Here is a 25,630-nt window from a genome sequence, read left to right on the forward strand (position 1 = left end):
GCAGTAAATAATTTTTTTAATCTGACAACGCAGTTGGATTAGCAAGATTCTAGGCTTTCGATACATGTGAGACACTTGTATTTCCATGAATGTTTAATATGACTATTTATGTAGTGATCACTATATGTTGTGGAATTTCAGCCCGCTAGCGGGTTCCGTGTGCAGAGGTGTTAACAAGGCACACCTATTAATTGAAATTCATTCCAGGTGACTACCTCATGAAGCTGGTTGAGAGAATTCCAAGAGTGTGCAAAGCTGTCATCAATGAAAAGGGTTGCTGCTTTAAAGAATCTCAAATATAAAACATATTTTCATTTTTTGAACACTTTTTTGGTTACTAGCTGATTCCATATGTGTTATTTCATAGTTCGGATGTCTTCACTATTATTGTACAATGTAGAAAATATAAAAAATAAATAAAAACCTTTGAATGAGTAGGTGTGTCCAAACATTTGAATGGTACTGTATATGTACATAACTATAATTATGTTGTTCTGTTACACAAGAATAAGTCTGGGATTCTACAGTCTTGTATCTGTTATAGCTCTACTCAACCAAAGCAAGAACTGAACACTCACAACGCTTTTGTTCCCTTGAATGTCTACTTTGTGCTGACAAAGCCAATAAATATTGTCCTGCATATGGTCCGCCTGTCTCAGGTCTCAATCGCATATGGTTTCAGAGGATGTCTGCTATCACAATCATGGCATAACTGCTGATGAAACAAAGTATGCACTACAATCTGCTCTTGAAGACCAATTAGACAACAGGATAATTTTACTTGGTTTCACTTAGCACATCAAGACGGTTTTGAAAGGAGATGATGAGGCGCTCTTAATGCATGATATTCTCCACCTGGTTTGAAACATGTTGTTATATATCGAAATGCCAGGGGGCAACTCAAAATCGCAATCAGTCACAGAAATGTATGCACCTGCAGACAATTTGGAAGGCGTCTCGAACGCAGGATAAATGTGATCACTGGGGAAATTAGCCTTGCTTAAGTAAATGGGATTAGGGCTGTTCGAGTGTCTTGTAATATTTTTCTCCCATCTGTGTCAGACTTGTTAGATGTCTGAAAAGGTAAGGGGTCTTATGTTATCATTAGTTTTGCTGATTGTAGTATCTCATTTGGCTATATTTCTCTAAGAATAGGGTTGTGGGGGGTACATCCGTTGAGTGTTATATTGGGAGGATGAGCAATCACTCATGGTCTATTTATTACATGTCATATAGAATGATTCTAGGAAGAGCTCACATTCATCTTCCTTGGAAAAATTACTGGTTTTGATTACACTCAATGTGTCAAATGTTGGGTAAAAAATATGACGTTGTAGTATATGTATAGTGTTGCCAATAGAGTATATGAAAGTTTGTCTTTGTTTTATTCTCTTTTGCTTTTGCTACATGAGTTCACATTCCATGTTTGTTTGTTATTATGATTCGACACTCTTAGAATCCCAATTAAATCTCCTTCATTAATATGCTCAAAACCATCCCATGTAACCATTCCAGGCTAGGCTTTAGTATTTGAGTGCCATCTAGTGTTCAACATCCATTTGAAAAGACTGCTCAAATGGCACCCTATTCCCTATTATGCACTACTTTGAACCTGAGCACTATATGGGGCTCTGGTCAAAAGTAGTGCATTAAACAGATGTGGGATTTAAATTTGATCGCCCTGTTGCAGGAGAACTTTCCTGCAATGCAGAAAAAGTTAACCTTCTAGTGTATTTGAGATTTAAAAAGGCTTCTGAAGTTTGTAATTTCCACCTGATTTTCCCTTACGAAAAATGTATCAACCCCTACAAAAATGTCCATGAATTATGTTGTGTCTTTGGACTATCATTAATGTGAAGACCATTATGTTATCATATCAATTCTCTATGTGTAATTATTATGTGATTAAACTAATCATGTAAACATTCATTAACTAGGAAGTCAGGGAACCATGGCAAAATGTTGTTTAAAGAGTTACTATTTCTAGAATTGAACTCTCTTCGGATATTTTCATATCTTATCGATTACAGTCACTTATTAATGTATTATTACCTTATCCGTCATATTCTGAATGTCGCCACCTCTTGAATATCTGCACGAACCCTAGCATAAATGATGAATCAGCAATATACTAATTGGCTTAATTAATAATTTACTAACTAACTCAATAATCACACAGAAGTAAATAAACACACACACAGGATAGGTTATACATTGGTTACTAACAGTATACAATGAAAAGTCCCTCGTGGACTAAACTGATATGACGGCTTGGTAGACATTGGAAAGGGGTGGGGACAGATAAAGAGCGGAAAAGGCAGAGAGTGGGCCTCGACAACTGTCGTAAATATGGATATTTAGCACCCTAACAATCGCTCATTCGGATTTAGAAATGCAAAATATATTTACGATCGTATGCCTTTGTTGTCACTCTCTGTGATCACCGGTCCGTCTGCTGGAGAGTCAGTCAACAGAAAGTCTCTGGTTTGTCCACAAGAAATCTGTCTTTCATAGATGTAGCTTGTTATAATGGGTACGTCAGGCAATCGGTCGTGTTTACCAGACTAAAGTACTTAAACAGCTGCAGACTGAATGTGTAGTCTTTCCTTTTGTAGATTTCTTAACCATTCGTCATGTCTGGTTCACCCCGTCCGTTTATTGGTCTATAGAGTGGTAGCCATTTCAACGTGGGGATGACCCTCACGTTCTCTGATCTAATGTAAATTTTGTCGGAAGTGGGTTTTATACCCTCTCGGAAAAGCTGGCATTCCATGACGCCGATGTAATGCTCACGTGGGCGTGGCCACTAACTTGTTTAAGACTTCATATGAAAAACAATTCTCTCTTTTAGAAGGCTATCACATTACATCTTCTCACAAATAGTTCCATATTTAATCATATACGTTCCACAAAATGTAGATGTAAGTCTAGTAACGGAGAAGTATAAGCATTCAGAGATACAGTTATGTTGTCCTACCGTCTTTAGTTACATCACAGATTATTAAACACATTAAACAGGAACGAAAAGCATTTTACAAATCTGACTTGGTGGATAGATTCACGAGTGTAGCTTTAATTCAGTACCTTGTATGTGCATTTTAATGAAAGTTTGAGTTTTATCAAAAACTATACGTGGCGCACTTGAAATTTCCGCTGATTGATGTTCCCACAGCAGGAGCACTTCCCTAACAAGTTATTAAACACATTAAACAGGAAATACTGTATAATTATTCAACCTATTTATGTTACCGTACTGCAACGTCTCTATCCGTGATAACAAAGGGATTTAACTTCCATTTCTGTGGTGGGAGAGAGAGTTTTCCTGAAAGTATTTATGACCATCATAAAACTGGCATGTCATGACATTTATAGTCCACATAATAATTATAATGTTCTGTTGCTGGCTGCTTTTATTTTCCTGCTGTAGCAAACTGGCTCAAAATAAGATCCTACATCTGTGTATGGAATAGCGTGCCATTTGTGATGCAACGTACAGTAGCAGTTGAGTAACGAGGAGACGCACATAAGGTAATTGATAAAACCCAGTTTTTATGATTAATAGATAGTTTGTTTTGGCTCGATTCTACCTATACTTCTCTCTCTGGCTCTACTTTTCAACATTGAAGTGTCGAGTGTCCCATCGATTATCTTCCTGTCGTCTTTATGTGAGGTTTAACTAGACTGCCTGGCAGAAGCAGATATTCAAAAATAGCTCTCCTCCTCACCTTTGTCTTGGGTGTTGGCAGTGTGGACTGCCAACACTATATTTTATGTTTCTATGTTTTGGCCCCCTGTATGTCTCCCCAGCCTGGTAAGCCCTGTGGCAGCTTCACGCACCAGCCTGCCTGTACGTCTCCTTACTCCAGTGATGATCCATGGCCCGAAGCCTCCAGTGATGATCCATGGCACGAAGCCTCCAGTGATGATCCATGGCACAAAGCTTCCAGTGATGATCCATGGCATGAAGCCTCCAGCATTGATCTGCGGTCCGGAGTCTCCAGCGACGGTCTCCAGTCCGGAGCCTCCAGCGACGGTCTCCAGTCCGGAGCCTCCAGAGACGGTCTCCAGTCCGGAGCCTCCAGAGACGGCTTCCAGTCCGGGGCCCGCAACGAGGGTCCACAATCCGGGGCCCGCAACTAGGGTCCCCAGTCCGGGGCCCGCTACGAGGGTCCCCAGTCTGGATCCCGCTACGAGGGTCCCCAGTCCGGGGTCGGTGACGAGGGTCCCCGCACCAGAGGTGCCACCAAAGTGGGGTGAGCCAGTGGTGGAGCGAAGTCTGCGTCCCGCACCTGAGCCGCCACCGCGGATAGATGCCCACCCAGACCCTCCCCTATAGGGTTAGGTTTTGCGGCCGGAGTCCTCACCTTGGGGGTACTGTCACCCCCTGACCCTAGAGATCCTGTTTATGTCTCTATTTTGGTCTGGTCAGGGTGTGAGGTGGGGTGGGGTGGGTATTCTACATTATATTATTTGTATTTCTATGTTTTGGCCGGGTAGGGTTTTCAATCAGGGACAGCTGTCTATCGGATCTCTGATTGAGAACCATACTTAGGTAGTCCTTTTCCCACCTGTATTTGTGGGAAGTTGTCTTTGTTTGTAGATCACATAGCCTTTAGCTTCATGGTTTGTTTTTGTAGTGTTTATTTTTTGTTCGGCGTCTTTTTCCCAAATAAAGAGAAAATGTACGCCCACAACGCTGCACCTTGGTCCTCTTCTTTTGACAGCCGTGACAGAGAAATCAGTCAAAATCAAATAAAAATGTGAATTTAAAAATATACATTATTTCAGAGTTTCAAGTAACTGTGCATGACTGTTAATCATCCATTTTTTTTAAATGTGAAAATGTATCGGCTTTCCTAATGGTCTTGACGTTTTCAGACCGTTGCGGTAATGAGATTTTTAACCTATTGTGACTAGGGGGCAGTATTTTCATTTTTGGAAAAATAACGTTCACGTAGTAAACGGGATATTTTGTCAGGACGAGATGCTAGAATATGCATATAATTGACAGCTTAGGATAGAAAACACTCTAAAGTTTCCAAAACTGTAAAAATGTTGTCTGTGAGTATAACAAAACTGTTATTGCAGGCGAAAGCCTGAGAAAAATCCAATCCGGAAGTGCCTCATATTTTGAAAGCACTGCATTCCAATGCGTCCCTATTGAGCAGTGAATGGGCTATCAACCAGATTACTTTTTCTCCAACGTGTCTACAGCATTGTGACATAGTTTTACGCATTTATGTTGAAGAATACCCGTAAGCGGCTACATTGCGCAACTAGTTACCTGATGGCTCCCAGAGTGATTCTCGCGTAAAATACAGAGGTAGCCATTATTCCAATTGGTCCTACTGAAAAAAACAATTGTCCCGGTGGATATATTATCGAATAGATATTTGAAAAACACCTTGAGGATTGATTATAAACAATGTTTGCCATGTTTCTGTCGATATTATGGAGCTAATTTTGAATATTTTTCGGAGTTTTCCTGACTGCAATTTCCAGGTGATTACTCAGCCAAACGTGAACAACAAACGGAGCTATTTCGCCTACAAAAATAATCTTTTTGGAAAAAAGGAACATTGGCTATCTAACTGGGAGTCCCGTGAGTGAAAACATCCGAAGCTCATCAAAGGTAAACGATTTAATTTGATTGCTTTTCTGATTTCCGTGACCAAGTAACCTGCTGCTAGCTGGACAAAATGCTATGCTAGGCTATCGATAAACTTACACAAATGCTTGTCTATCTTCATGGGCAATACTCGGCCTTGTCTCAGGGTAGTAAGTTGATATCCCTTTAGTGGTATGGGGGCTGTGTTTTGGCAAAGTGGGTGGGGTTACACACTGCCTGGTTGGCCCTGTCCGGGGGTAACTTTGGAAGGGGCCACAGTATCACTAGAATATCAGTTGTAATCCAACCATTGTGTCAAGTGTGTTGAACATTAGGTGTACAACCTGGGTGTGTACAGGGCCTCATTGTTTCGAGGCAAGAGCCCAATAGTGTTTTGAATATTATGCTCTTAGTCATGCATCTTAGTCATAAACACACCATGCAAGGGACAGGAAGTCCAATTATGGCATGCACCATCCTCCTCCACCATGACCTCAAGAGTGTCAAATTCCAGACCGATTGTGGAGTAAGCTTCTCTCACCAACTTGTTAATACAAATGGCATCCCACTCGTTGCTTGTAGGCTGGTTGGCTGGGGACATAACATACAGGACCCATAATCCACAAGTGTCAACCCAGGTTTTCTAACCCTAACCTGGATCGATTACTCATTATCAATATTCAGAGAATTTGAGCATTTTTCAGGCTGTTAATATGTGAGAGTTTGTTGTGAGATCAAGTTGGAACAGCTCCATCACTATACAATTATCAAACCCACCCACCACAAGGAAGAGAGTATATCCACTGTGGAGCCAAACTTGTTATTATTATTCTTTAGTGGGTAGATCATCTTTAATATTGCAGATTGTGGGTTCTATCAATGTAATTGTCAGCATCATTTCCAATCCCCCGTATATTTTTTTCCTTCTTTATTATGTTCCCCTAACCCTACTACCTCTCCGCTAATTGGAGTAAACTAACGGACAACAATACTTAGGCTTCTAATTACAGCGCATTCGGAAAGTATTCAGAACTCTTGACTTTTTCAACATTCTGTTACATTTCAGCCTTATTCTAAAATTGTTTTGTTTTTTAAATTCCCTCATCAATCTACACACAATACCCCATAATGACAAAGCAAAAACTGTTTATTAGAAATGTTTGAATGTTTATTACAAATAAACTGAACTATTACATTTACATAAGTATTCAGAGCCTTTACTCAGTACTTTATTGAAGGACCTTAGGCAGTGATTACAGCCTTGAGTCTTCTTGGGTATGACGCTACAAGCTTGCCACACCTGTATTTCTCCCATTATTCTCTGCAGCTCCTCTCAAACTCTCAGGTGGGATGGGGAGCGTCACTGCACAGCTATTTTCAGGTCTCTCCTGAAATGTTAGAACAATGTCAGGTCTGGGCTCTGGCTGGGGCAAAAAAGTATTTAGTCAGCCACCAATTGTGCAAGTTCTCCCACTTAAAAAGATGTGAGGCCTGTAATTTTCATCATAGGTACACTTCAACTTTGACAGACAAAAAGAGAGAAAAAAAATCCAGAAAATCACATTGTAGGTTTTTTTATGAATTTATTTGCAAATTATGGTGGATAACTTTTGTTATTGACCAAATACTTATTTATCTCAATACTTTGTTGGCAATGACAGAGGTCAAACGTTTTCTGTGAGTTTTCTGTGAGTCTTCACAAGGTTTTCACACACTGTTGAGGGTATTTTGGCCCATTCCTCCATGCAGATCTCCTCTAGAGCAGTGTCAATGTTTTGGGGCTGTTGCTGGGCAACACAGACTTTCAACTCCCTCCAAAGATGTTCTATGAGGTTGAGATCTGGAGACTGGCTAGGCCACTCCAGGACCTTGAAATGCCTCTTACGAAGCCACTCCTTCGTTGCCCGGGCGATGTGTTTGGGATCATTGTCATGCTGAAAGACCCAGACATGTTTCATCATCAATGCCCTTGCTGATGGAAGGAGGTTTTCACTCAAAATCTCACGTTACATGGCCCCATTCATTCTTTCCTTTACACGGATCAGTCGTTCTGGTCCCTTTGCAGAAAACAGCCCCAAAGCATCATGTTTCCACCCCCATGCTTCACAGTTGGTATGGTGTTCTTTGAATGCAACTCAGCATTCTTTGTCCTCCAAACACGACGAGTTGAGTTTTTACCAAAAAGTTATATTTTGTTTTCATCTGACCATATGACATTCTCCCAATCTTCTTCTGGATCATCCAAATGCTCTCTAGCATACTTCAGACGGGCCTGGACATGTACTGGCTTAAGCAGGGGGACACGTCTGGCACTGCAGGATTTGAGTCCCTGGCGGCATAGTGTGTTACTGATGGTAGGCTTTGTTACTTTGGTCCCAGCTCTCTGCAGGTCATTCACTAGGTCCCCCTGTGTTGTTCTGGGATTTTTGCTCACCGTTCTTGTGATCATTTTGACCCCACGGGGTGAGATCTTGCGTGGAGCCCCAGATCGAGGGAGATTATCAGTGGTCTTGTATGTCTTCCATTTCCTAATAATTGCTCCCACAGTTGATTTCTTCAAACCAAGCTGCTTACCTATTGCAGTTTCAGTCTTCCCAGCCTGGTGCAGGTCGACAATTTTGTTTCTGGTGTCCTTTGACAGCTCTTTGGTCTTGGCAATAGTGGAGTTTGGAGTGTGACTGTTTGAGGTTGAGGACAGGTGTCTTTTATACTGATAACAAGTTCAAACAGGTGCCATTAATACAGGTAACGAGTGGAGGACAGAGGAGCCTCTTAAAGAAGTTAAGGGTCTGTGAGAGTCAGAAATCTTGCTTGTTTGTAGGTGACCAAATACTTATTTTCCACCATAATTTGCAAATAAATTCATTAAAAATCCTACAATGTGATTTTCTGGATTTTTTTCACATTATGTCTGTCATAGTTGAAGTGTACCTATGATGAACATTACAGGCCTCTCTCATCTTTTTAAGTAGGAGACCTTGCACAATTGGTGGCTGACTAAATACTTTTTTTCCCCACTGTATCTACTGTACTAAATCCATGTGTATGTATAGTATGTATGTTATCGTGTGGGTGTATGTATGTGTCTGTACCAATGTTTATGTTGCTCCACAGTCCCCACTGTTCCATAAGGTGTTTTGTATCTGTTTTTTAAATCTAATTGTACTGCTTGCGTCAGTTACTTGATGTGGAATAGAGTTCAGTGGCTCTGTGTAGTATTGTGTGCCTCCCATAGTCTGTTCTGGACTTGGGGAAGGTGAAGAGACCTCTTGTGGGGTAGGCATGGGTGTTCGAGCTGTGGGCCAGTAGTTTAGACAGACAGCTCGGGGCATTCAACATGACAACTTGTAAACTTGTTTTCGAGTTGCTTTTGCGTTTTGTTGCCAACCTATTTTGCTACCTGACTACTTTATGGTTTTTACTTTTTAATTACCGTTTATATTTTTGTTTTTTTTTCCTCAACTTTTTCACTCCGGACGCTTTATCTGGACACGATTCGTCAGGACCTCCAACAGCCGAAGCCAAGTAGTAACATTAACATGATGCCTTCTAATTACAGTCCCTGTACTCGCCTTACAGCGAGGATAGCTGTGCTACAAACCCAGCTTCAGATGCAATCGTTAGGCAAGGGTAATTTCAGTGTAGTAAAGGATGAAACAGCGTCTGTGCCACCAGTAAGTACAGATAGTAGTATAAATCCCCTGGCACAGTCCCCGCAGCCAGACAACTTTCTTGCGGTTTCTGGAAGGAAATGCTGTAGGAACGCTCAACCGGTGTCGCTCATTCACCCGACAGAAACTTTCAACCGGTTTTCCCCATTAAGCAGCAAGTCGGAGTCAGAGGCGGAGTCTTCTCTGGTCTCTACTCCTCCCATTACGGGGTTTGAGACGCCAAAGCTTCCCACCATTAGCTCTGACAAATTGAAAACTCTAGTCATTGGCGACTCCAATGACTTAAAACGAATCATCCAGCGATCATACACTGTTTACCAGGGGGCAGGGCTACCGACGTTAAGGCTAATCTAAAGATGGTGCTGGCTAAAGCTAAAACTGGCGAGTGTAGAGAGTATAGAGATATTGTTATCCACGTCGGCACCAACGATGTTAGGATGAAACAGTCAGAGATCACCAAGCGCAACATAGCTTCTGCGTGTAAATCAGCTAGAAAGATGTGTTGGCATCGAGTAATTGTCTCTGGCCCCCTCCCAGTTAGGGGGAGTGATGAGCTCTACAGCAGAGTCTCACAACTCAATCGCTGGTTGAAAACTGTTTTCTGCCCCTCCTAAAAGATAGAATTTGCAGATAATTGGCCCTCTTTCTGGGACTCACCCACAAACAGGACCAAGCCTGACCTGCTGAGGAGTGACGGACTCCATCCTAGCTGGAGGGGTGCTCTCATCTTATCTACCAACATAGACAGGGCTCTAACTCCTCTAGCTCCACAATGAAATAGGGTGCAGGCCAGGCAGCAGGCTGTTAGCCAGCCTGCCAGCATAGTGGAGTCTGCCACTAGCACAGTCAGTGTAGTCAACTCAGCTATCACCATTGAGACCGTGTCCGTGACTCAACCTAGGTTGGGCAAAACTAAACATGGCGGTGTTCGCCTTAGCAATCTCACTAGGATAAAGACCACCTCCATTCCTGTCATTATTGAAAGAGATCATGATACCTCACATCTCAAAATAGGGCTACTTAATGTTAGATCCCTTACTTCAAAAGGTAATTATAGTCAGTTTTTGTTAAAAATCGCGCAACATTTCAAGTCCTGCTACTCATGCCAGGAATATAGTATATGCATATGATAAGTATGTGTGTATAGAAAACACTCTGAAGTCTCTAAAACTGGATACATCGTGTCTGTAGCTATAACAAAACGTGTTTAGGAGTAAAAATCCCTGGGAAAACTGTTCACCAAAAACACAAAAAAAATATTCATCTGCCAGTCAATAGATGAAGATGAGGATCCGATTAGAATCCCTACAGCTTCCACACGATGTCGCCAGTACTGGCATTTCATGGCTGGTTTATCCTTGGTGAGATGACGTATAGGCACTTCCTGTCTTGGGGCGCACCAGAGGATGTTATGAAAGTGAAAACATGGACGATGATTTCAAGACTTGCTGCTATCGAATACAGATCGCCCCGTGATCAATTTGATAGAATATTAACGTTTATTAATACCTAAAGTTGGTTTAGAAAAGTAGTTTGAAGTGATTTGTAAAAGTTTATAGGCAACCTTTTTAATTTTAAAAAGTGACATTGCGTCTTGTAAAGGTGAATTTTCCTGGATCAGACCGGCCTTCATAAAATGACATTTTGGTTATACAATGACGGATTTAATCGGGAAAAAGACCCAATTGTGATGTTTATGGGACATATAGGAGTGCCAACAAAGAAGCTGGTCTAGAGTTTTGGCAAGTCGGTTAGGACATCTACTTTGTGCATGACACAATACATTTTTCAAACAATTGTTATAGACAGATTATTTCACTTATAATTCACTTTATCACAATTCCATTGAGTCAGAAGTTTACATACACTAAGTTGACAGTGCCTTTAAACAGCTTGGAAAATTCCTGTAAATTATGTCATGGCTTTATAAGCTTCTGATAGGCTAATTGACAACATTTGAGTCAATTGGAGGTTTATCTGTAGATGTACTTCAAGGCCTACTTTCCAACTCATTGCCTATTTGCTTGACATCATTGGAAAATCAAAATAAATCAGGCAAGACCTCAAAAGAAATTGTAGACCTCCACACGTCTGGTTCATCCTTGGGAGCAATTTCCAAATGCCTGAACGTACCATGTTCATCTGTACAAACAATAGTTTGCAAGTATAAACACCACGGGACCATGTAGCCGTCATACCGCTCAGGAAGGAGATGCGTTCTGTGTGCTACAGATGAACGTACTTTGATTCGAAAAGTGCAAATCAATCCCAGAATAACAGCAAAGGACCTTGTGAAGATGCTGGAGGAAACAGGTACAAAAGTATCTATATCCACAGTACAATGAGTCCTATATTGACATAACCTGAAGGGCCGCTCAGCAAGGAAGAAGACACTGCTCCAAATCACCATAAAAAATGCCAGACTACGGTTTGCAACTGCACATGGGGACAAAGATCGTACGTTTTGGAGAAATATCCTCTGGTCTGATGAAACAAAAATAGAACTGTTTGGCCATAATGACCATCGTTATGTTTGGAGGAAAAGGGGGAGGCTTGCAAGCCGAAGAGCACCATCCCAACTGTGAAGCATGGGTGTGTCAGCATCATGTTGTGGGGGGTGCTTTGCTGCAGGAGGAGCTGGTGCACTTCACAAAATCGATGGCCCCTGTGCCCAACCCTGACTGGCAGGGTTGTCCAACAAATCCAAAGCCCCTGGATGGGCGAGCATAATATACAAGGTTTTTCTCAGCGCTGCTAATGAAAACCTTGACGACCTCGTACCTAGCCGGTGGGAATTCCACTGGAGTACTCCCACCCAGGTAATGGCAGTTCTGGCAACCCTGGCAGCAGTAACCCATGGGGAGGGAGTCACACTCGGACAATCAGAAATGTGGCAAATTACTGTGGCCCTGGCAGCACAGAATAATAAAACGGTCTGACTTCACAGAGGTGATTGGGAAGAAGGGTCCCGACAGGGAAACAGCATGTGTTTGTGTGTTGGGGGAAAGAAGTGTATCAGAGCTCCATCAGCTAGGACTAGACATTGGTTAATCACATCTTCCCATTACTGTTCAATCTGGCATGCCTTCTCAAACAGCTACAACTGTATATACATTCACACATCAAGTCTTCTCTTGTGTTGGGCTCGGGGATGGAACAAATTGTTGAACATCAGAGTTTGTGGTTGTGTGAGTGAGTGAGAGAGTTTGTGTGTGTGTGTGTGTGTGTGTGTGTGTGTGTGTGTGTGTGTGTGTGTGTGTGTGTGTGTGTGTGTGTGTGTGTGTGTGTGTGTGTGTGTGTGTGTGTGTGTGTGTGTGTGTGTGTGTGTGTGTGTGTGTGTGTGTGTGTGTGTGTGTGGTGGGGGGGTGTAGATCGGTATATAGGAGGAAGGGAATAGAGGGGTAGAGGTGTTTGTGTGGGAGTAGTGGGGTGACTGTGTGTATGTACACTACCGTTCAAAAGTTTGGGGTGACTTAGAAATGTCCATGTTTTTGAAAGAAAAGAAGAAAAAAAATGTCCATTAAAATAATGTCAAATTGATCAGAAATACAGTGTAGACATTGTTAATGTTGTAAATGACTATTGTAGCTGGCAATGGCTGACTTTTAATGGAATATCTACATAGGCGTACAGAGGCCCACTATCAGCATCCTATCCAAAATTGCAGCCTTACTGCAAAAATGGAAGAGGCAAGTGGAAAGGGGAGAAAGTAAGGAACTTGTCTGTTGGCCCTATATTAAAGACCAAAATTGGTTAAATAAAATTGTGGTAAATAAAAAAGTATACCAGTTTCTTTTAACAAGACATTTGTGGAGTGGTTGAAAAACAAGTTTTAATGTCTCCAACCTAAGTGAATGTAAACTTCTGACTTCAACTGTACACCCTCACATACCCACATACTGTGCCTTCTATTTCCCCTGTTTGTAGTGTTTCTATTCTCGGGCCGACTTTTTTCTCTGTATATATCAATGATGTTGCTCTTGCTGCGGGCGATTCCCTGATCCACCTCTACGCAGACGACACCATTCTATATACTTTCGGCCCGTCATTGGACACTGTGCTATCAAACCTCCAAACGAGCTTCAATGCCATACAGCACTCCTTCCGTGGCCTCCAACTACTCTTAAACGCGAGTAAAACCAAATGCATGCTTTTCAACCGATCGCTGCCTGCACCCGCATGCCCGACTAGCATCACCACCCTGGATGGTTCCAACCTTGAATATGTGGACATCTATAAGTACCTAGGTGTCTGGCTAGACTGCAAACTCTCCTTCCAGACTCACATCAAACATCTCCAATCAAAAATCAAATCCAGAGTCGGCTTTCTATTCCGCAACAAAGCCTCCTTCACTCACGCTGCCAAGCTTACCCTAGTAAAACTGACTATCCTAACGATCCTCGACTTCGGCGATGTCATCTACAAAATGGCTTCCAACACTCTACTCAGCAAACTGGATGCAGTCTATCACAGTGCCATCCGTTTTGTCACTAAAGCACCTTATACCACCCACCACTGCGACTTGTATGCTCTAGTCGGCTGGCCCTCACTACATATTCGTCGCCAGACCCACTGGCTCCAGGTCATTTACAAGTCCATGCTAGGTAAAGCTCCGCCTTATCTCAGTTCACTGGTCACGATGGCAACACCCATCCGTAGCACGCGCTCCAGCAGGTGTATCTCACTGATCATCCCCAAAGCCAACACCTCATTTGGCCGCCTTTCGTTCCAGTACTCTGCTGCCTGTGACTGGAACGAATTGCAAAAATCGCTGAAGTTGGAGACTTTTATCTCCCTCACCAACTTCAAACATCAGCTATCCGAGCAGCTAACCGATCGCTGCAGCTGTACATAGTCTATAGGTAAATAGCTCACCCTTTTTCACCTACCTCATTCCCATACTGTTTTTATACTGTTTTTATTTATTTACTTTTCTGCTCTTTTGCACACCAATATCTCTACCTGTACATGCCCATCTGATCATGTATCACTCCAGTGTTAATCTGCAAAATTGTATTATTCGCCTACCTCATGCCTTTTGCACACATTGTATATAGACTGCCCATTCTTTTCTACTGTGTTATTGACTTGCTAATTGTTTACTCCATGTGTAACTCTGTGTTGTCTGTTCACACTGCTATGCTTTATCTTGGCCAGGTCGCAGTTGCAAATGAGAACTTGTTCTCAACTAGCCTACCTGGTTAAATAAAGGTGAAATAAAAAAAATAAAAAAAATACCTTGTTGATTTCTGGGTAATTCCTTGTATTTGGGGTTGTATTATTTCATTAGTTGTCCCTTCCTCTAATGCTGTCTTTTATCTTTTTATAAATACTATTTTTTTTCAACGGAATACAAATTATTTGACAACATCCCCTAACTTGAATAATATAGTAAATTGTATTTCTAATGTCATATCTTTCTCATCAGTCATTTCAAGGCTCGCCTTCATCTCATTTATATCTTCACTGACAAGTTCAAATTCACCCAATTTATTGATTTTAACCGGTCAGTTTCCACTCTTTACCTACATGGGTGGTGAAAAGCATAAATCATTGGTGTCTGTCGAGGAGTTTCATATCCTCCATGCTTTCCCTGGTTCCTCTCCAACATGTTTTGGACTTGACTGCGTTCGTAATATATTTTTATCAATTAACTTCTCTAGCCTTATGTTTTTTTGTGGGTTATTACCCAGTTTGAGTGTTATTGCCCATGAGTAAAAATATCAGTGTAGTGCTACTATTTCGTCAGTTTTAGAGATATTGAATATTACGTTATCTCATGAGGCATTCCGCACTGCCATCTTCAGTCCACCATCTTCCGTTTACCTCGTCATGCCTTCGTCCTGTGGAGCCAAACTTCCAAATGTTTATATTCATCTCACCTTTCCACCTTCATGAAAACCAGGGGAATAACTGGACTGGGGAACCGCGGGTAAAGGCAGCCGAGCGGGGGCTGTATTTGTCCCATTTCTCAAACGCAGGCCGGATAGTTGCAGCAGAGGTAGCGTAGCCACTATCCAATTTCCCTCACAGAGGCTCAACCTTTCGACTGTCTGTGCTTTCTCCCTTTTATTAATGCTGGGAGTTTGTTTGCCTTTGGTGTTGGGAGTGCCGGATCCCCGTGGTGGCACAGGCTCAGGCCTCTCTGCTTGACTGCCATTCTAATTGAAACTGTCTCTCTGCATGGGCTAGCTGGGTAATGGGAGCCAGTCTGGTGAAGTGGAACCTGGTAGTCCTGACAATAGACCTCCTCTGCCCTGGCATTCCTGCAAAGCATCTCAACCTTACATCTCAGCTTTCTCCCCATATCTCTCTCTCTGAATCTTTCTCTCTTTGAATCAATCTTCTCATTTCTCTCTCTATCTATCTAGCTATCTATCTATCGCTTTCTTTCTTTTTTCTATCCCCATCTCATTCTAACTCCATCAATGGATAGGGTGGAGAGGAGCTGGCATAGCAACAGTAAGTCTCGTTGCCCAGGACAACCTGGGGATGAAGTTCACCAGTTGGCAATGTGTTTTCATTGTTCCTCCAAATTTGACCATGACCCGCAGAAATGCTATGTGTTTTAGCCGGTAGACAAAGCGGAATAGTGTTAGCTGTGAAGATCTAACAATAGGTGTTTTATTCAGCCTAATCATTTTCATTATGTTCATTATAAAGTTTCCTTTCCAAGCCGGGATACAATAGTACACCCCGGCTACTGTTAATGTCTTTAATATTTGAATTAGATTTCCTGTAAGCTCCCGGAGGTAGTTCTTTTCACAAAGAACATCTAATTGGTTTCAGTGTGATTCACGGTATTGTGTTGGGTTTCAAAGTGATCTTTCACAACAAAAGCATTAGGGCAAAGATGACACGCGGTGAATGGCATAAGAAACCTTTCTTAAATGTTACCTGGCATGCTCTGTTCCAATGCAAAAAGGCCCCTTAAAAAGATTGTCCGGGCTACATTGTTCGGTCTACTTCCTCTTGGTACAATTGCAGTTGACAAAAGCCATTTCGGTTGGTTTCACTCCACGTTGTTGGACGCACTGGGACATTTCTGTTTCGCAAGTTGAAATCGGAACCTGTAAGTCTTAACAGTGTGTAAAAACCATTTATGTAGGCCTTAACCCAATTCTTAACTATGGTGAACATATTAGGACAGCATCAGTCTCAGGCTGTCCTAATATGGACACATACATAAATAACATCGCTCACTTCATATAGACACCTCATGTCTTAGGTGTTGATCACTCAGCACCTGTGTTCGGTGTAATGAAGATTAGTGAGCTGCAGTGGTGACCTTTGCAAGAAGCCAATTAGTCCAAATTATAGTACACTATAATGTCTCCCTGGTGGATATCTGGTTCCTATGCCTCCTGACAGAACTATTGGCTTATATATGCTCTTATTTAGCTGACTGGCTCCCCCTGGGAATGACAGGTAGGCAGTGGAGGATGATGGGAATGGTAGGGGAGGATGGTAGAGAGGGGGGTAGAGTGAGGATAAAGAAATTGGAAGAAGAAACAGAGGGGTGAGTGAGAGTAGACAGAGAGAAAAAGAGGGAGAACAATTAGAGATGCAGCCTTTTAGTCCAGCGCTGGAGGGCTAGTACCCTCTGAATGGACTAATCTTATCCATATTCATGTGTTTGGAGTTATATCTGTGCCTAGGACAGCAGACAGGTAGCCGCAAAGACACCACTTATCAGCCATCTCACACTCAGGGAAAAGCAGCTGGGATCTGTTCAACATCGACTTACGTGTGTGTGTGTGTGTGTGTGTGTGTGTGTGTGTGTGTGTGTGTGTGTGTGTGTGTGTGTGTGTGTGTGTGTGTGTGTGTGTGTGTGTGTGTGTGTGTGTGTGTGTGTGTGTGTGTGTGTGTGTGTGTGTGTGTGTGTGTGTGTGTGTGTGTGTGTGTGTGTGCGCCACCATGAATGACATTCAGCAAAGGAGATTTGATCATTGTGATCACACTTTCTGCTTGTGGGTCTGAATGTTACAAGGTATGGTTATATGTGCTATGGACACATTGAGACTGAGACACTTTATAGCCTACTGGTGAGAGCATTGGAACAGTAACTGAAAGGTTGCTTGTTTGAATCCCCGAGCCGGCAAGGTGGAAAAAAATCAGCCGTTCTCCCCTTGAGCAAGACAGTTAACCCCAGGAACAGCTGCTCCCAGGCCGCAGATGATGTCGAAGAAGGTAACCCCATCACACTTCTCTGATTCAGAGGAGTTGGGTAAAATGCGGAAGACACAATTTGGTTGAATGCATTCAGTTGTGGAACTGACTAGGTGTTCCCTAAGATAATATGTGACTTTTGCATATTGAGTAAATTCATTCAACATCAGGAAAAAACGGGCTTTGAGGATATGTCCATGAAATAAAAAATGTATATCATTCATACACACTATATTTTAAAATGCTGCAGGATACACAGTAATCTATGCAAATATGAAATAGCCACTATCTATTTGAGAAATAAACTGCTCAGAAGTTTAATGTAAATTTAGAGACAAATTCCTAATCTTACTCAACTTTTCATTCTCTCATGAGTTTTTAGCAATGCTCACAGCAAATGAGGATGGATTTCTACAGTTGAAGTCAGAGGTTTACATACACCTTCGCCAAATATATTTAAACTCAGTTTTTCACAATTCCTGACATTTAATCCAAGTAACAATTCCCTGTTTTAGGTCAGTTAGGATCACCACTTTATTTTAAGAATGTGAAATGTCAGAATAATAGTAGAGGCAATGATTTATTTCAGCTTTTATTTCTTTCATCACATTCCCGGTGGGTCAGAAGTCTACATACACTCAATTAGTATTTACACAAGCGTCCCACAATAAGTTGGGTGAATTTTGGCCCATTCCTCCTGACAGAGCTGGTGTAACTGAGTCAGGTTTGTAGGCCTCCTTGCTCGCACATGCTTTTTCAGTTCTGCCCACACATTTTCTATGGGACTGAGGTCACGGCTTTGTGATGGCCACTCCAATACCTTGACTTTGTTGTGCTTAAGTCATGTTGCCACAAATTTGGAAGTATGCTTGGTGTCATTGTCGATTTGGAAGACCAATTGCGACCTAGCTTTAACTTCCTGACTAATGTTTTGAGATGTTGCTTCAATATGTCCACATCATTTTCCCCCTCATGATGCCATCTGTTTTGAGACGTGCACCAGTCCGTCCTGCAGCAAAGCACCCCCACAACATGATGCTGCCATCTCCGTGCTTCACAGTTGAGATGGTGTTCTTCGGCTTTCAAGCCGCCACCTTTTCCTCCAAACATAACAATGGCCATTATTGCCAAACAGTTCTATTTTTGTTTCATCAGACCAGTGGACATTTCTCCAAAAAGTATGATCTTTGTCCCCATGTGCAGTTGCAAACCGTAGTCTGGCATTTTTATGGTGGTTTTGGAGCAGTGGCTTCTTCCTTTCTGAGTGGCCATTCAGGTTATATCGATATAGGACTGTGGATATAGATACTTTTGTACCTGTTTCCTCCAGCATCTTCACAAGGTCCTTTGCTGTTGTTCTGGAATTGTTTTGCACTTTTCGCAGCAAAGTACGTTCATCTCTAGGAGACAGAACGCGTCTCCTTCCTGAGTGGTATGATGGCTGCGTGGTCCCATGGTGCTTATACTTGTGTACTATTGTTTGTACAGATGAACGTGGTACCTTCAGGCGTTTGGAAATTGCTCCCAAGGATGAACCAGACGTGTGGAGGTCTACAATTTTTGTTTCTGAGGTCTTGGCTGATTTCTTCTGATTTTCCCATGATGTCAAGCAAAGAGGCAATGAGTTGGAAGGTAGGCTTTGAAATACATCCACAGGTACACCTCCAATTGACTCAAATGATGTCAATTAGCCTGTCATAAGCATCTAAAGCCATGGCACCAAAATGTTGGGATTTTCCAAGCTGTTCATGTGTATGTAAACTTCTGACCCACTGGAATTGTGAGACAGTGAATTATAAATTAAAAAATCTTTCTGCAAACAACTGTTGGAAAAATTACTTGTGTAATGCACAAGTAGATGTCCTAAACGACTTCCCAAAACTATAGTTTGTTAACAAGAGATGTGTGGATTGGTTGAAAAAATTAGTTTTAATGACTCCAACCTAAGTGTATGTATGTATAACTTCTGACTTCAACTGTATATCCCTCATTAGGACATTGTTCTTTGATCCAAATGAGATTTCCTATTTCAATTGTTGCACAGTTAAGTCAAATACTTAAATTTAATGTAACTCATGGAAAGATATCAATGGGAGCTTTGCGCAAAAAAAACTGTTATGCGTACAGATTGCAAGTCAGAATTCTACCCAACACCTTATTTCAAATGTCGATAACACTTTCACTTTGGTGAATTCAAACGTTAGTAAAACATCTGGTAGAAACAGGGAAGCTCAGAAACAGGGAGGCTCAGAGACCTTTCAGAGGGGAACTTTCATAATTCATATCACGAAAATCATAAATACAGATGTAGGATCTAAATTAGAACCAGTTTGCTTCAGGAGAAAATAATCCTGCAGCAACAGGAAATGGGAAACATTATGTGGATTATAATTCATGGAAATTGTTGTTGGGGTTGATACATTTTTCGTAAGGGAAAATTAAGTCTGAAATTTCAAAGTGGATATTTTAAACTTCAAAAGTGTTGGGGTAGGTTCCTTGTTTCTTGTCAATCATTGATGTATTGGTGAAATCAGCAATCAGACAAAATCTTCTTTAACTAAATCAATCAAATCTTTATTTATGCAATTGCAGACAGAAGTTGACAATGGAAACACAGCACGTATGTTTCAGGGTAAGTTTAACTTCTTCAATCACAAGTGCAATATTGCAAAACACAGTTTAGCCTTTTGTTAATCTACCTGTCGTCTCAGATTTTGAAATTAAGCTTTACAGCGAAAGCAATCCAAGCGTTTGTGTAAGTTTATCGATAGCACAACATAACATTATGTAGACTAAGCATTAAGTAGCTAGGTCACGAAAATCAGAAAAGCAATCAAAATAATTGTTTACCTTTGATGATCTTCGGATGTTTTCACTCACGAGACTCCCAGTTACACAACAAATGTTCCTTTTGTTCCATAAAGATTATTTTTATACCCAAAATACCTCAGTTTGTTTGTCGTGTTATGTTCAGAAATCCACAGTAAAGAGCTGTCACGACAACGCAGACATATATTCCAAATAATATCCAGAATGTCCACAGAAACATGTCAAACGTTTTTTATAATCAATCCTCAGGTTGTATTTAAAATATATATTAGATAATATATCAACTGGGCGTGTAGGTTTTTCAAAAACACCGGGAGAAACAATGGCCGCTTTACTCTGTAGAGCAAAACTCACTCTGAGAGCCCCCACCTATCCACTTACGCAATGTGATTTTTCACACTAAATTTTGAAAATAAAAGCCTGAAACTATGTCTAAAGACTGTTGACACCTTAGGGAAGCCATAGAAAAGGGAATCTGGTTGATATCCCTTTAAATGGAGGATAGGCATGCATAGGAACAGAGAGGTTTCAAATAAGAGGCACTTCCAGATTGGATTTTCCTCAGGTTTTCGACTGCAATATCAGTTCTGTTATACTCACAGACAATATTTTTACAGTTTTGGAAACTTTAGTGTTTTCTATCCTAATATGACAATTATATGCATATTCTAGTTTCTGGGGCTGAGAAATAGGCAGTTTCAAATGGGTACGTTTTTTGGCCAAAAACGGAAATACTGCCCCCTATACGCAAGAGGTTAAAAATAAAAAAGGTCAAAGTTTCTTTAATATACTTGCAGTCGACCCCTAGTGGTGTAACTGCCTGCGTCAACACCTTCTACTCATGAGACCAAGCCCATGCATATACAGTTATACAAACTTGCAAGAAAAAACAATAGTCCAGTGTTTTCTAAGGGCTGAGCAGTAATTTTCCATTTGGGTGTGGCTTACAGTGGTATGTTTGACTTGACCCTTATCTATTTTCTCCCCTGCAGGGGTCTGTGTCTATGTATCTCTTTAAGCCTTGAGGTGCTATCTCACAGACACCCTGTTTTGACTGCAATGGCTCACACATCTGCTCAGACCATTTCTTAGAAGAGGCAGAGACTAGAAAAGAACCGTGGAAAAGTATTAAACCTTATAATGCATATATTGCTAATCTGTGGTCCAGGACCCTATAAATGTAGTGGGGAGGGTCTTATAGCCCTTCCACTTCTATTAATACAACATAAGCATAGTAAATTATTATAATACATGAATCATTTGGTGCAGCCCCTATCATGACCCCAAGGTGACCCCAATCGGAAACATTTTTAAACCTCAAATAAACTAAACGTTTTCCTGCAACAAGGTGATGAAAATACGGATGAAACATCTTTGAGCATAGGCTTGTTTATTTCTGCAACAACTCAGTGGTGATTTTAGCATGTAAATCTTGGTGGGGCAAAAGCAGCTGCACAACACAAAACAACACTAAACAATGTATTAATTGCACTATAACAGTGACAGACTGTGCCCACAAACTGCTAGGGCCTACATACAGTGGGGCAAAAAAGTACAGTGCCTTGCGAAAGTATTCGGCCCCCTTGAACTTTGCGACCTTTTGCCACATTTCAGGCTTCAAACATAAAGATATAAAACTGTATTTTTTTGTGAAGAATCAACAACAAGTGGGACACAATCATGAAGTGGAACGACATTTATTGGATATTTCAAACTTTTTTAACAAATCAAAAACTGAAAAATTGGGCGTTTTCGTACATTGGGCGATTTCGTACATAATGTTGCTGCTACCGTCTCTTATGACCAAAAATAACTTCTGGACATCAGGACTGCAATTACTCATCAGGACCGGCAGAATCCTTTTTTTCTTCCTTTTAACAAGTCTGACGCGAACGATATACTGCTTTCTCGAGAACAGGCCCAGATCCCCGTGATTTGCGTCGTGGAGAGGTCGGAGAAAAAGGGGCCGGAGGGAAGGCTGCCTTCTGAGAATTCGTAGGCGATCGAATAAACCCCACTTCCTTCCATTCTGCTGGCAAACGTGCAATCATTGGGCAATAAATTACAATAGATTGACCTACGTGGAAGGTTAAACTACCAACGGGACATTCAAAACTGTAATATCTCATGCTTCACGGAGTCGTGGCTGAACAACGACACTATCAACATACAGGTGGCTGGTTATACACTGCACCGGCAGGATAGAACAGCGGCGTCTGGTAAGGGGTGGCGGACTAAGTATTTTTGTAAATAACAGCTGGTGCACAATATCTAAGGAAGTCTCAAGCTATTGCTCGCCTGAGGTAGAGATGCTCATGATAAGCTGTAGACCACAATATCTACCTAGAGAGTTTTCATCTGTATTTTTCGTAGATGTTTTACATACCACCACAGTCAGAGGCTGGCACTAAGACAGCATTGAATGAACTGTATTCCGCCATAAGCAAACAAAAAAACACTCACCCAGAGGCGGCGCTCCTAGTAGCCGAAGACCTTAATGCAAGGAAACTTAAAACCGTTTTACCAAATTTCTATCAGCATGTTAAATGTGCAAACAAAGAGAAAACAACTCTGGACCACAACTCAACACACAGAGACACACACAAAGCTCTCCCTCGCCCTCCATTAGGCAAATCTGACCATAATTATATCCTCCTGATTCCTGCTTACAAGCGAAAATGAAAGCAGGAAGCACCCGTGACTAGATCAATAAAAAAAAGTGGTCAGATGAAGCAGATGCTAAGCTACAAGACTGTTTTGCTAGCACAGACTGGAATATGTTCCGGGAATTCTCCGATGACATTGAGGAGTTCACCACATCAGTCACTGTACTGGTACCCCCCTATTGTTATTTTACTGCTGCTCTTTAATTACTTGTTACATTTATTTCTTATTCTTATCTGTATTTTTTATACTGCATTGTTAGTTAGGGGCTCATAAGTAAGCATTTCACTGTAAGGTCTCCTGTTGTATTCGGCGCATGTGACTAATACATTTTGATTTGCGTTGTACAAACTATGGCATAAGGGAACAATAAGAGGCAATCCGTAGTTTTGATGACATTAATGAGCGAGCTAAGATGGACATAGTCAATATAACTATTTGTTCAGCACTTTTGAAATGTACAGAATTCAGAACATCGGCCGTTCTTACAGTATTCTCCCTGTACACCAAGTCAGAACTTTAAGATAAATAAAGGGGGGCATATAAGCAGACAATGAAAGCTATTACAATATTTGATTATTATATTTTTCTAAAACAGGCTATAGGCTACATGTGCACCACCAAGTCAGAACAGTAGGCTTAGTTATGAGGCGGAAAGGGACCAAATTATTAGGGTGAGGCACATGGGCTATTAACAGCTTATTACACAACATACACATATTACTTTCTTAGCTACAGTATACATATCTCCCTGGCATATTGCATCGTTAATGCAGCAGCATACAATACAATTTGGACTCACCTTGTTGTGCTGTGCTCACTTGAACAGAAAAGTGGCATGGCGGTCGTTCTTGTGGGCAAACTTTGTCATCAAAGTCTTGCATTCTCTGGATTCATGGTGCTTTCAAGACAACTGGGAACTCTGAAAAAAACAAGGTCGAATGATGAAGTCAGTGATTTTCAGGTCGGAGCTCTAGAAAGAGGCCCGAGATTCCGAGTTGGATGACCGTTCAATGCGTATTTTCCCAGTCTGAGCTTGTTTTTTTCTGAGTTCCCAGTTGTCTTGAACTCAATAAAGTCTGGGATTTCCTATTTTCGAGTTGCCACTTGGTTTGAACGCGGCAGAAGTCATGCTGGATTGACAGCATGGCCAATATATTCAACATTTTCTCGCCCATCGTCTTGCGTGTGAATGTTTCTCCTTTTAAGCTTGGAAAAGAGACCCTTAAACCCAGACTTGGACCACACACACTCTCCCTGGAATAGCAGGCAGGGGAAGCAAAATAGTGATTGTTCTGCAACGCTTGCAGTTAGCCACTGATTCCTTCCAAATCACTGATTGTTGAATTTGTGATTTCCAACTTGTTGTGTAATGTTTTTGTCCAATGGTCGATGAGCACCATTAGATTTATCTATCATTTATCTTCAGATGTCAACGTTTGAAAAGGATTTGCCAGTAGACTGTCGACCTCATTCATGATGGTGACTGCTTGCTTGCTAGCTAAGATTTTGAAAGTATGATGTTGACATGATCAGTCCAATCAAAGCTACAATAGATATAACGTGATTTGGTGTAATTTTATCTGTGGCCAATGACCTTGAGCCTTTTTGAATGGGCACTTCTTATGTAAATCTATGGCAGTACCCAAGGGGCTTGACTATTTGAGCTTTTGGTGACAGAAAACTGAGCCAATCACGGCGCAACTAGAGAACATTACCAAACCCTACTCTTTGTATTTTCCACTGGCTGCACCACCACAAAAGAAAGCACTGAGGTAGGCTGAAAACACCTGCATTTTGGAGCTGCGTTAATCAAGAAAGCAAAAATGAGCCCATGTTTGTATGTGGCTTTATTAACAATGTTTTTTCCTACATTGTTGGCAAACTGATATGTGACACCTATAAATGCCCAAATAACAGGCAAAAGTATGTATTTTTTTTCCCCACCTGCCTTGAATGAGGGGTCGTAAATGTACTTCAATGGTCACAAATTGTGAGCAAGCTAGGTACAGTGTCTCCTAAAAACATACAAATATTGTGGGTTGGGCTATCAGCTGATCATGATGTTGATGATTGATGTACATCTTTTTACTGATTGTGATTTATCTTCAATGCGCTTAAATAATAACTCCATAATACAATATCATTTTCTAACTCAAGATATCTGGCTTGCTGGTTAGTGGCTTGTGTGGTAATGTTTGTAAATTGTGGTTAGCTAGAGTCTAGACTACCTGTGTTGCTGATACCGACTGAGGAAAGGATGGAGTTGGGTTGGAGGGAGAGTCGTAGATGCAGCCGCTCCTCTCCGTCTTTCTGCCTCTCTCTCTCTCTCTGTTGCGTGTATTTGCTAACCAGAACATTGATGATGATGTAAATCCAGTGTAAATCAAATGGTATGTTGCTGTGGTAGTACTGTTGATATTTAAACTTGGTAGCTTGCTACACAAACTCGACCGGTGACCGCAGCTCACCGCATGCATGTTTGGATACCGGGCACGCGCAATCTCCGTAAAAGGCAGACTGGGGAAAAAGGCACAACCCGCCGTGTGCGAGCTCCTTGTAGACCACCGGACAGGGTAGGAGTGGGGTTGCGAATTTGACGTTATCAAGACAATGTGGGGGTTCGGAACAACAAGGACTTTTAAAAAGTATTTAAACATCTTTACTTTTCCCACGTTGTGTTTTGTTA

The 25,630-nt window shown here is 41.5% G+C and overlaps 1 long non-coding RNA gene across 1 annotated transcript; it reads right to left on the reverse strand.

Annotated features, from left to right (window-relative positions):
* Positions 1 to 6,859: 6,859 nt before the first annotated feature.
* Positions 6,860 to 25,414, reverse strand: LOC127933101 (uncharacterized). The gene is made up of 3 exons (XR_008147399.1): positions 25,173 to 25,414; positions 23,744 to 23,863; positions 6,860 to 6,996 (listed from the first exon to the last, which is right to left on the reverse strand). It is a non-coding gene; the product is annotated as an uncharacterized LOC127933101 (long non-coding RNA).
* Positions 25,415 to 25,630: the final 216 nt, after the last annotated feature.

This window comes from Oncorhynchus keta, chromosome 11 (assembly GCF_023373465.1).
Source record: "Oncorhynchus keta strain PuntledgeMale-10-30-2019 chromosome 11, Oket_V2, whole genome shotgun sequence".
NCBI lineage: Eukaryota > Metazoa > Chordata > Actinopteri > Salmoniformes > Salmonidae > Oncorhynchus > Oncorhynchus keta.